The 13,444-nt window shown below is 40.1% G+C and overlaps 1 long non-coding RNA gene across 1 annotated transcript; it reads right to left on the bottom strand.

Moving 5' to 3' along the window:
- Positions 1 to 4,906: 4,906 nt before the first annotated feature.
- Positions 4,907 to 13,031, bottom strand: LOC147652379 (uncharacterized). The gene is made up of 2 exons (XR_015288215.1): positions 6,371 to 13,031; positions 4,907 to 6,335 (listed from the first exon to the last, which is right to left on the bottom strand). It is a non-coding gene; the product is annotated as an uncharacterized LOC147652379 (long non-coding RNA).
- Between the last annotated feature and the right edge of the window lie 413 nt (positions 13,032 to 13,444).

Below are 13,444 nucleotides of genomic sequence, written 5' to 3'. Positions count from 1 at the left end.
CATCTTCCTCCACATTATTTTTCTTCAGAAACATGACCAAGGAGAGCTAAGCAAGAGCTATCAGAGACTTTCTTCCTCTTTTCTTTTGCAATCATGCACTGAATACCATAGTTGTGACCAACATGTACATTAGACCTGCAAATGGTAAAAGTGCAGAAGACAAGTTATTCCTCATCATGTTTAGAGAAAAGGCCCTACACACAGAAAAGAAGATAGAATTATTTTTTGCTTTCCAATCAAAAAATCAAAGCAGTGAACGTGATAAGATAGTCAGACTTCATTAGAATAATCACTATGGGAAGAGGAAAGATTAGCTTGAATGAAATTTAGAGAGAAACCCTCTCATCCTTCCTCCATACAGAGTAGTACAACCACTCAGCTCACCCTGCTGCTGCCATTCCAAAGTGAGAGGTTTGAGAAGAGCCAGGGCTGGTTTTCAGTACTAAGCTGATGGAAACACATGTATGCAACAGGTGAATACAAAAATGCAGAGGAAATGAGAATGTTTTTAAAAGGAAAGGAAGATCAAACCCAGGGATATAAAATGGAGTAGAGGAAATAGAGCACAGTCAAGGCAAAAGGCTTCCAGCAGTGAAAGAAAGGCTGCAGTTTTGGCTCATTGCTTAAATCAGTGCTTAAGAAAGTCTGGTACTGACAAAGGGACATCTGCAACTACACCAGGTTGCTCAGCCTGGACTCGAATGTTTCCAGGGATGGGGGTCAACCCCCTACTCTGGGCAAGCAGTTTTTAACCACCCTCACTGTAAAAATTTCTTCCTCATATCTAATCTAGTTCAATTTAAATAATTTAAAACCATTATCCCTTGTCCTAACATAACAGGCTGTGCTCAAGTTTGTCCTCATCTTTCTGTCAGGCCCCCTGTAAGTACTGAGAGGACATGGTAAGGCCTCTGCAGAGACTTTATTAGGTGAGTGAAAAGCACTGGGGTAAACGTGAATAAGTCAGCAAAACTGATGAAGCAAACTGTTCTTACATATTTGAAAGTAAAGTGACTAAAACAAAGGTTCTGTAACAGGATGGGGCTACACTTTAAGATATTTTCATGGGATAACAAACCAGTACAAATTTTCAGTCTTCGTATTTAATTTTTCTCAGACCAGTTTTTTGGTGGCTCCTTCTCGAATGGAGTGTTTCCACAGTTGTTCTTTATCTTTCTGATCATCCTGCTACAGATAGAAGGAAAACTCAGTGAAATAATGGCAAATAAAGAATTTGCAGGGGTATAACTCTTCTCATCTCAGCATGGCCCCTTCTGTCTTGTACCCAAGTGACAGTGAAGTGGGGCTGGAACTTTGTTATGGGTTACTGGGTTTGGTCAGTGCTTTGGACAAGGCTCTGAACAGCATTGCCTCCTTCCAAGAGAACAGGAACAGTCCTTTCAATGCCTCTCTCATGCCATACAATTTAGAAATGCATGCAAAAGTGCAAACACCCAACCACCATTTAAACAACCATTTTGAACAACCATTTCTGAGGTGGTATAGGGTAAGAGAGAAGCATAAAGATGAGGGCAGTGAATTTTGTGAGTGTAACCTTCAAGTAGATATTTGAGTAAAAAACTGCCAATTTGTTTGAATTCAGCTAACTCAAGTGTTTTATTCAAAATTAAGTATCTTAGGCATAGCTGAAGCTGGCATGAGGGTGATACAGAAAGTTACAAAGGAAAGATGATAAAATATGCAAGGATATTCACAATGGAAAGAGGGAGTTATCAACTCCCCTGAAGCTCAGAGGAAAATCAGTTGCAGGTATGTGGGTATTATTTAGTGTATGGCTTGAAAAGAAATGCTGTTGCAATGACTCCATAAGAAGGTGTCATGGTTTAGGAAAGGCATTCCAAATTTAATGTTTCCCACTGAAATATCCCAGACCATGTCTTGGGGTCTGAAGTATGGAAAATGTGCCCTTTTCTGTGATGCCTGGCTCTGACACCCAAGAGAGCACCGAGTTTAACACAACACCATGGAGATAACTTTTCAAGTTAAGTAGAGAAACTGGGAGTGTGAGTGTGTAAGTTAGATAGAGTTTTCTTAAGTCACTGGGTGAGAAAGTTAGAGTTTAAGGTTTAAGATATTTTAGAAAATAAGAGACAACATGGAGGGCATTGTCCCTTTCTCCTTCTTCCTCATTCTTCATCTTCATCTTCATCTTCATCTTCATCTTCACCTTCATCTTCATCATCTTCTTCTTCTTCTTCATCATCTTCTTCTTCATCATCTTCTTCTTCATCATCTTCTTCTTCTTCTTCTTCTTCTTCTTCTTCTTCTTCTTCTTCTTCTTCTTCTTCTTCTTCTTCTTCTTCTTCTTCTTCTTCTTCTTCTTCTTCTTCTTCTTCTTCTTCTTCTTCTTCTTCTTCTTCTTCTTCTTCTTCTTCTTCTTCTTCTTCTTCTTCTTCTTCTTCTTCTTCTTCTTCTTCTTCTTCTTCTTCTTCTATGGGTTTTTGGGTAATGATGAGTGATTGGATAGAGAATGCCACAGTGCAGCACAGAGGTGTTGGGTCATTGGGTCACTAAGAAAAATAAATTACTTTTCATTTGATTATTGGACAAATAGACATATAAAGACCTTGAAGAGGTTCTTCCCAAGGCATTTTGCACCTTTCTATCTTGGTGTATGTAGCTCCTTGTACTCTGTATATATGTAATACAGATAAACAAAGAATAAACTACCAAATCTGAGCAAGAGAACCATGCCCCCCCTTCCCATGCTCCTCCCTGTGTATTGGGGTGAAAGGCACAATTGGAGGCAGGGAAAGGTAAAGATCACAGCTTGAGATAAGAACAATTCACCAGAAACAGCAACAAAAGAGGAAAATGATCAGTGACAAAGCAGTAATAACAGCAGAGTGTGCAAGAGAGGTGAACGATTCACACACAGCGCTCACCTCACTGGACCCAGCACCACTGACCCTGCAAAACCAGAAAGAACACTGATGCCACTCCAACACCCCTGGAAAGGTGGGATATGGTGTCTGGAAGTGCCACCTTACAGCCCCTGACTCCTGGCAGAAAAATTAACCATGTCCTGGCCACAACCAGGACTGAAGGGTTTGGGTAGAGCAAGGCAATGACTGAAACTAAGGCATGAGGAAGGAAGATATGATCACAATTACATATCATTTCAGCAAGATGCTGGATTTCAGACCAAAAATAAAAACAACAGATCTTCCAATTGAGTATGTACAGAGCATACAAATATTAGAAAGATGTTTAGGCAACAAGAAGCTATATGAAGTTAAAAGATGACTTCATTAAGAAATAAATCTGTGTTTCTCTGCAGGTGGTTCTATAGTGCCCAGTGCTTTCAGTGGAACAGGCATCAAGGCTGTTTTAGCCTGAGACTCCACATAAACAGGAGGATGTGGTTTTCATGTCAGGGAATGATGAATGGGGAATCTCTTCCTGGAGCAAATTCACTCCATCCCTTCTAGGGCGTCAAAGACAGCAAAACTGGCTTTTTTACAGTCAAATTGGAAAAAGTGCCAGTTTTGGGCCATAGGGATGGTGGTATTTTGTGTGCTCGTTCTCCCTTGTTTGAGAAATACTGGGGAACATGTTCTTTGGTTTCTGGATGCGTTCCTTTTTAGGTGTAGAAGGATGGAGCTTGCAGCCTTTGACAATGATGAAAAAACAGAATCTACAACAAGAGGAGGAAACACTTTAGGTTTTTTTCCTTCCAGATGCTCACATTCAAACATTTCAGCTAAAATGAAAAAAAAAAAAGCTTAAAACAGACTAACCAAAATCACTTTTAATCAGGTTTTGTTTCCATGGCACCTTTGATGTCATAAGCTTAATAGCTCTTCAGTGATCCATAGAGTCTTCCAGGGAAAAAAGAAAAAAAGGCTAGACAACATGAATGCCAAATGTTGAATACACCTTTAAAAATATCCTTTCTGAAAAGTTTTCAGGCCTCCCTTCTCTTTTAAGACCCAAGAGAAACCAAAAATCCAACCAGGAATTTTCCCTTCTCACAATCCCCCACACTTCATATCAATGGAAATACTTCTTTTGCAGAGAAGTTGGAATATATGGAGCCCCACAAATGCATTATTAAACAGCAATGGAAATGCATAAAAAAGACTGCTATAAAAACAGCCATAAACAATTCCTTTTTTTTGTTTTTTTTTTTGTTCTACAGATCCAAACTCTCAAGAAACATCTTTCTGTCAAAACTGAAACAGATTGTGGTGTTCAGCAGTACATTTCTCTGCTAGGGAAACATTCTTGGTACAGTATTCTTGCTCTTTGTCTGATGTTTTTTCCAAGGATTTTCTGATTAAACCTGGTGATGGTGGGTGATAGAAGTCATACTATGGTTGCTACTAACACACACAAGTCTTGCCAGAGGTGAAGTAGATGCAATTTGCTTTTATTTAAAAGCTTTCACTCAATAATACTTTCATGGCCTGATATGGCACTTAAGGTCAAGCAACATTCCCAGTTCCTTCAGACCTTAAGATCCTGGTCTGATTTTATATGAAAAAAAGTGGCAGACCTTTGGCTTGATGGTTTTCTGGGATCTCTGCCACAGTTTAGAGGGCAACAAATTCCTCTACCTGGTGGTTTTGGTATGTTTAGGAAAGGGAGTAAGTCTTCAGATGACTTGCTGCTGAGACTAGAAATGTCATGGAATGTACTAAAAAATCATAAAAATCCTAATCCTGATGGCTTCTTTGAAGGTAGAGTGTAATGATTTTTATATGCTGATAGTGAAATACACAGCAAAGGTACACTATACTACCTTTTATGTAAAGAACATCTTAAAAATCCAAATTTGAAATGGAAAACGTGATAAAACTGAGTAAAAGATGTAAAACTGGCATATCAAATTATATTTATACAATGTGATGTGAACAAAATAAAATACTTCTTCAAAATAAAAGCCACTAATCAAGTTACTTTTTAATTTACATTTCTAGAACAGAAAAAGGAGAAGGTATTGTATTCTTCATACATCTGGACTTGAATTCTGCAATATATGTAAGAGTGAATCTGGATGCTGTCATATGAGCCAACATACTAGGCAACCTTAATTTCTAACCCATTCAGCAAAATAAGTAAGCTTCTCATATTGAAATAATTATCATATTTTGGAAAGATAAAATCTAACAGAATTCCAGGTATGACTTGAAAAGTGGATGTTCCCTCTGTACATGGAAGGATTTGAACTAATATCACAATACTGGTGAATTACTCCAGACTTTTGATGATCTCAACTGAGAGTGCAACAGAGTTTATTGTACCTTAAATCACCTGCCTACATCTCAAAACTAAACTTAAAATAAAAATTTTAATGAAACAAATTAAATAATTAAATAATTTAAAATAAAACCCCATTAAACTTTCTCTGTTACAAAACTTCGTGGCTTGTCTATTTTTGGTCTGGAATGGGAAGATTATAAATAAAAACACAGTTTTGAAAAACCATCAAACAACAAAACCTCCACGTATTCTTCCAGACACGGTAATCACACGTTTGGGTTTTTGTTTGGGCTACTGGCCTAGCCTGTGTTGATTTGGCACAGCCTGGTTTTTTGGTAGTGAGGGAGGGCTGCAGAAATGGCTTCTGTGAGCAGCCAGTCTCTGATGGAGATGGACATGCCCAGTTAGAGAGGTGGGGAATGCCTCTGTGATCACGTATTTAAGAAGAAAAGCGAATTGGCACGTGAGGGGATGTTTTCCAGGGTGGTGTGGCGGTGCCACCGGGGCCATGCCTGGCTCAGCGCACGGCTCTGTGCCGTGGCCACTGCCATCAGCGGCCCACAGCAAGCCTGGCCTGCCCAGCCATCCCTCACCAGCCCTGCTGAGGGTGGAAGGGCAGAGCTGGTGGTGGCAGCTTCTCCTTCCCAGCACCCTGCGTAAGGAGAGGCGTTGAACGGCTCCTGTGGAGCTGCCAGGCCGAAGCACGGTGAGCGACTCCCCGACCTGGAACCTGGACAGGATCAACCTCTCGGCACAATGGGATCTTGAAAGGATCTTTGAATTGGTGGAACCTGTTGGCGATAGCAGATACGGGCAGAGGATTTTCTTTAAGTCAGAGAAGAGGAGGAGGTGAGGACGTGTGAGGGAGAACAACATGGCAGCACCAAGGGCAGTGGAAAAAGAGGGGCAGGAGGTGCTCCAGGCACCAGAGCTGAGATTCCTCTGCAGGCTGTGGGGAGACCAGGGTGAAGCAGCTGTGCCCCTGCAGCCCCTGGATCCATGGGGGATGCAGAGATCCACCCACAGCCCCTGGGGATCCATGGGGGATGCAGAGATCCACCCACAGCCCCTGGGGATCCATGGGGGATGCAGAGATCCACCCACAGCCCCTGGGGATCCGTGGGGGATGCAGAGATCCACCCACAGCCCCTGGGGATCCATGGGGGATGCAGAGATCCACCCACAGCCCCTGGGGATCCATGGGGGATGCAGAGATCCACCCACAGCCCCTGGGGAAGGTGCTCATGCCGGAGCAGGTGGATGCCAGGGAAAGCTGTGATCCAGTGGGAGACCTGAATGGAAATAGAGAGAGAATGCCCCTGCTTCCAGAGATAGAGAGCCCTTCCTTCCAAACTAGAGCAGCCTGGCCTTAAAACACTGCACCTCCTGGACGAGTGACCCACACCACAGCAGTTTTGGGAAGATTGTTTGCCTGTGGGAGTGATTCACGCTGCAGCAGTTTTGGTAGGACTGCTGATTGTGAGATTAGAGCCATGCTGGAGAAGTTCACAGAGAAATGTCTCCTATGGGAGGGGCCCCATGGCATAGCAGAGAAAAGACTCCTGTCCCTTGAATGATGAACTGACCAAAATCCCCGTGCCCTGTCTCCCTGCACTGTCAGTGGCAAGGAGAGAGGGGCTGGGGATAAAAAAGGTGTTTTAAAGGCTCATTTTATTTCTCATTATCCTCCCCTCCTATGACTCTGTTAATAACAAATTTACTTTGCACCTTTAAGTTTGAACCTGCTTGGTCCTTAGAGTGATTTCTCCCGGTCCTCATCTCAACTCATGAGCCCTTTGACAACTTTTTTCCCTTTTCTCTGCCCAGATGAGAACAAGAGAGAGTGAGTGAGTGGCTTTTGTGGGTACCCATTTGGCCAGTGTCAAACCACGACATCATCTCACTAACCTTGTCTCATTATGGAAAAAAAAGAAGTATGTAGCCACAATGTATTAAAAGACAGAACCCCCCCACCTCTTACATTTTGATAATTCTTCTTTCTTAGCTGTTTTGTGTGGCTTGTGTTTTGCATAATGGGGGAGATTTATTTAAAAATACGCTTATGTACTCATTTTTGTATATGCCCTTATTTAAGATTATGTTCTGTAAGAAATACCAGCAATATTCTTACTGGGAATTCTTCTAGGTAAAGTTCACAAATGAACCATGCAGACATTTATGTACAGAGCCATGTTCAAGTTTTAATTTGTTTCTATTTATCCTGTTTAAAACCAAATGTTTCCAGACAAAAGAGATTAACAGACACATTAAAGACCCAATCAATGCAGCTATGTAAAGTGTTATTTAAACTGGAGCATGCTTAACTCACGCTGCAGAAAGCTTTAGAAAGGTGCTTTCCAAAATACTCTTGGATATGAGAACTTGCCTTATCAATTACTTTACAAGAGAAGGATAATGAAAAATTATTTTATCTCTGTACCTTATATTGGAAACCACTGACAAATGAGCTAGGTGAAAGTTGGTTGCTGATATGCCTAAAGGCTCTGTTAGGCATAAAAAAAGCTCTGCACTTACAAGGCAAACCCGAGCAAAACATGCCTGTTCAGTTAATAAGAAATGCATATAGCTAAAAATTTTGTGAAGTTATACCTATCTATCTTCTATTTTGAAAGTGAGTCCCTGATTAAAGACAGGGGACAGAACCCTGTAGGAATCCAGATCCATGACTGGAGCAAGTGGAAACCCCCAAATAATCCAGAATTTTTAAGAGCATGTTGTTATCATCACTACACACACCCACATCTGCACACACTGACTTATACTAACTTTGGGGATTTTTTTTTTTGATAATTGTAAGTAATGTAAGAGTATTTCAAAAGGAAAAAAATAAGGCTTACTGAAAGCTGTTAACTTGTCCATCTTGAAAATATTATCCTCCTTTTTTTCTTCTTTGTCGTGATTTCTCCTTCCTCAGACTTGTCTTTCACTCCTGCTTTTTTTCTGTCTTGGAGATGAATGGGTTTCAGGAATGAACTTCAGAGCAGTCTGAAAGAGAAAAAATCTCTTCCAGACTGGCTATTTTTCGATTAAATCCAACAAATGCATATTGCAGGCAATTCAGAGATCTGACCATAAAATACACAGACTTTCATCTCTGTGCTACCTTTTCAGCTGCAGTTCCAGTCGCATCAGAAGAAGTTGGTAGACTTCAGTCAGTATCACTTGCTTGAGGATCCAGGACCTTTTGCAACCCGAGTTCACCTTTGTTAAAAGAAGATATCCTTACAAACATGCCACTTTTCCCCATTCTTCCATCACCTATTTATTTATTTCTGATGGTGTTTCTTTTTTTTTTTCTCTTAAGAGCATATTAATTTTCTTCTTGTTTCAAATCTCTTAAACAGAACAGTCAAGCACCCTCTGGTTTCACAGTCAGTGGGGGGATCCCAGCACATTTTCTCTCTGCACCACTCATGTAACAGCACTCTTTTCCTCCCATAGCACATTCTTTTGAAGACCCCAACTCTGTCTGCAGCAATGTTTCACCTTAAAAAAAATCCTTCTTTCCTTGTATCCATTCTCCACCCCTGCCTCCCTTCCACCCAATCAGGAGAGTAACTCTGCTATTAAAAGTAATCATTTTTTCCCAAACCCACTTGGCATTTCTGTCCAAGTTACATAAAAGATATAGGTTTTCTATTCCCATTTTAAAGTTTTTCCTTTAAACTACTACTTCAGAACCTTTTTACCATGCCTGTTCTAGGGATACAATTTCTCTTGCGTTTAATTATCTTCTGTCCTAAAGTTCAGTAAAGATCAAATATTCAAAGGTACCAAGTAGCTCCCAGTTATCCCAGATCTACATCACAGTAACAAAGAAAAATCTGGACTCAAAGCCCCAGAGAGATGCCTATGCCACAGATGTCATTGTTATTTGCATGTACTAGAGTGTCCCAAATAAAAAACACATGTCTCTGATTTACGCAGTGACCTCAGAGTTAGCTTTTTCTTTCCCAGACACATAAAATGCACATAAGGAGAAGATAAGGGCATGGCTAACAAAAAGGCAAGCTGAAAGGCAGCAGCCTCAGGTTGAGCATCTTTCTGTTTGTTCACTTTTGTAGAAGATGGGTGGCCAAGTGAAAGACAGAACACACCAACTGCACCACAGCCCAGCCAGGAGCTTAGACTGTCATAGATTTCAAGATGATCAAGCAGATTTTTACTTGTTTCTTTGAAATTAAATGCAACAGAGCAATAAATACTCAGCTTGATGCAGCTCAGATCAAATACTTCATTTTTCTCCATATATATCACATACAGGACAGATCCCATCACAGCACTTCACCTTTGGAAGAGCAGCTTGTGGAATGATTACAGTAAGGAATGAGGAGCTGAGAGCCCTAGTTTATGGTCTTAGCTCTGTTTGAAATTCCTCCACAAAAAGGAAAAAAAAATAAAAAAAAAAGAGGTTTGGAGAGTTTCTGGCAGGGTACTCCACTGACTGACTTCTGGAGCAGGCTGTGATTTACACTAGCTGGTGTGAACAAGGCTCCACTTCTCCTTCACAAGCCCTGTTTTGTTTACTTTCCCAGCAAGAGGAATCTCTGTGCTTCTTTGCTTAAACTTGCTAGCTTGAGAAAAAGTACAAGCTGGCCACTCTCCTGGAGGAATGAGACCACAAACTCCTGTGAGTGAGAGGGGTCAGCCTGTGCTTCTAGCTCACACCTGCAGTATTTATCAGGATGAAGAACAGGATGATACATCCTGCAAGGAGCTTCATTTTAATCGTGGAACATGAGCATGGTGACAGAATTCTTTTGAGTGAGACCTTTCCACAGGTACTCAAAACTAACCATTAAAAATTAATAAATTGAATTGAACATGGACTGGTGTACTGCTACTAGTTTCACACTCCCAACACTTTCCAAAAGCTAGAGTTTATATAAACCCTCTTTATCTGACTCATGATTGCTTCAGATTGATCCCAACAGCCTTTACAATATTTGAATGCTCTTTAATTTCATTAGTCTGGCTTTTTTCATAGATGTTTTTGCTGTAGTATAATGATATTGAAGTAAATCATGTAACATGGCTTTTTGGTGATGACCATCCAGCAAGTAAAACAACAACAACAACAAAAGAAAAACCAGAAGTCGAGAGGTTTTGATTGGTGCTTTTTAAAGTTTTTCTGCAGACAGGATATCAGCCACACAACTTCTACCCATTTTAATGGCCTTCTGTAACTAAAGCCTTTTTCACATGTTTGGGTTAGCACTTATGGCTCTGTAATGTATTTGTGGGAGAGTTTGTCCACACAACAAATATTTCCTAAAATATGCTTTAGGGGTCTGAATGACAAAGAGGAACAATTTATTTTATGATCCTTTTTGTGGCTGCTGTCTCCAGCTGTCCTTTGATCATCTCTGCAGAGTTGCCTCAGTCACCAGTTTGCAATAAAAGAAATCTAGGCTTGGTACAACTTCACCTCAACAAAAACTACAGACTGTGAGCAGCTGCCACATGGAGAGATGAGACAACACCATAGCAAGTGTGGGAAGAAGGGCAGCATGGACAGTGCCATGACAGCAGTGAGAAATCACTATTCATCATAGACTGAGTCATCTGTGTTTATCAGCCACAGCTCTTTAGGTCCAAGTTGTCATTTAACATACTTTTACACAGGTCCAGAGGTCTTTGGGTAACTATAAATAGGAAATGTAGATATGGCAAAGCCCCTTTACTTTGCTAAAGAGGTGAAATGAGGTTTATTGTAAATAAACATTCAGGTGAAAGCTTTTCAAAAGGCATGGTTTTTTGGGATTTATGACAAGAGATATAATTTAAATAAAGTGAGCATTTTAAAACCACATTATTTTTTTCTCTGTGTAAAGTGGCATGCAAAACATGAATAGGTCACTGAATAATGGTAGATTTGGTGGAATTTGCTTTTTTTGGATGGGTGCCCAAGTAGTCTAAATCATGTATACACATGCTGACATCACTGGATGTGAGATTACAGAAATGGAGACTTAGATCTGCCTTTTTAGTAATTAAAATTTCTATTGTATTAGGTGTCCTTATTAGGAGTCCCTGATCCCTTTTAATTCCCATTGTTAGAGTCCCTGTTGCCTATTTGTAATATTCTTGCAATGCAAATACATTTTCATGTTGCTATAAGGACCTTATGTGAATAATACACAAATAAACAGAAAACAGTGAATGATATAATATCTGGATACTCCACACACAAGTAGTATGAATTCAGGTCATGGAGCACAGTGAATTCATGGGGATGCTACACTGGCTTGTAAGACCAATTAAACAAAAAGGTAGCGTAGATTGCTTTAGCTGGTTTGCAAAGAAAGCTTTGAATATTTCATTTGCAGTTTGTTTACCATGAGCTCCAAGTGAGTTTCAGGCAGATGTGTGTCCTCATGAGCTAGGCCATCCCATTTGCATTTCTGCATTGCCATGTTGCTGTGGCTGTGACAAGCAGAAGGGAGAGACCTTTAATGCAAAAAAGGCAAAATTCAGTTTTGTGAAGAGGTGGGAGTGGGATGGTCCTGCCACTTGCTGCTCTGCAAAGGGGTACCTGCAACCCCTGCAGGCTGGGTAAGGTCATTAGAAAATGATTAACTGATTAAGTGAATAATGTACCATGGTTCTTACATCATCTTACCTTGCTAAACTGTCCATGCAATCCAAGAGCAAGACTGCACTGTGGCTTGGCTCTTCCCTCTCCTGGGATTGAACAATGCCCCAAAGAATTGATGCTCCTGGCTTGGTGGTAACTGCACTGGATGCCATATTTAATATAATTTCTATATTTCAAACTGACAGAAATCAAAAATCTCATAATGTTACTGAAAGTAGGATGTTTGGAAAGGCAAGAAAGGAGGAGGAGCAAGAACTTTGTATATACTGCAATTGCATATCTAGCTGTACATAATACTAAGTTCAAATTAAATATCACTGTTAGCTAGCCCAAAGTGAAGTGTTTTACTGATATTTTGTATTTAAATTCCATTCCTCTCACATTTTGCTTTGCAGACATCTGAAATATCTATCAGAATAACTTGTCTTTTGCCCTGGACTAGTCATTATTGTGATTTCACCAACAAAATACCTGCAGTTTTGTTGTAAATCAACCTGGTATTACCTCTGGAAAAGGGCAGGTCTAGTTATTAAGCACTGGCCTGTTTATATTTTACCTTGTAAAACTGAGAGGTGTCATGGGAGATGAGGTGAGCACTGAGTTTTTCCCCAGAGTTTTAGGAGTAGGTGCTCTTCTAGGTTTTTGCCTGCAGTTCCCTATAAGGTGGGGCAGGCTCAGTGATTTTTCTTGGCTTCAAGACAGTACAAATGTTTTGTCACAATGAGAAGGAAATACCTACAAACCAAGATGTGACATCATGTATTTTTTCTTTCAGAAAAAGCTCCATTCTCCATGTTCAACAATAACTCCTGAAATCTACCATATTCCCGTGTAAAGGAATTCTTCCCTACTTTATACATTCCCCCTAATATTATATGCCTCAAAAATGAGTACAGAGTTTCACTTACTGAAAAAAAGATTCAGAATACTGGATGAAAGCAAAGACATTGAGATTTCCTGAAGAAAAAAAATCCAGTGGTATTTCCTTGTTTTGATCAAATCAAAAGTATTTTTTGAGGAATATTATTTAAAATAACACGGGGGAAAAAAATATGTTACTAAAATCTTCAATATGCAAAACTTTTTTCTGCCCCCAAACAGTTGCAATTCTTTTGGCATTGGCTTAATTTCTCAGTTAGGAGGAATACCAAACAATGTGAGTATATGTTGAACATATTTTTCCAGGTGTCTACAGACACAGCATCATCTTGCAAAAGGTTTTTCTGGGGAGGTTTCAACGCTGAATGTTTCTGCAACAATTTCAAGCATCTGGATAAGACCATATCACCAGCTTCCTCACCGTGCTGATAAAGGCTGGCTGACATTCCTGGTTAGAGATTCTGCTGGTAAAAACTGCAGTGCAGTGTTCCCACAAGGCTGGCAGATGATTCTCACTTTTGTCAGATTTTCCATCCAAGTTCAAAAGAAACTACTCCAGGGTCAGAGAATTTTATTTGTACAGGCTTTAGAAAGCTCAAAATAAAAATGAAAATTTTCTTGTTGGGAGAAATATTTTGTCCAGTATGAAACATATTAATTATTAACTTTGCAGTCCTTTGATTTTTCTTTTTCTTGTGAGTGAGCCAGCAACTCTAGAAT

Source organism: Cyanistes caeruleus, chromosome 6 (assembly GCF_971803275.1).
Source record: "Cyanistes caeruleus chromosome 6, bCyaCae1.hap1.1, whole genome shotgun sequence".
Classification (NCBI taxonomy): domain Eukaryota; kingdom Metazoa; phylum Chordata; class Aves; order Passeriformes; family Paridae; genus Cyanistes; species Cyanistes caeruleus.
Note: the sequence above shows the minus strand (reverse complement) of the source record. Positions and strands in the feature narration are given on the sequence as shown.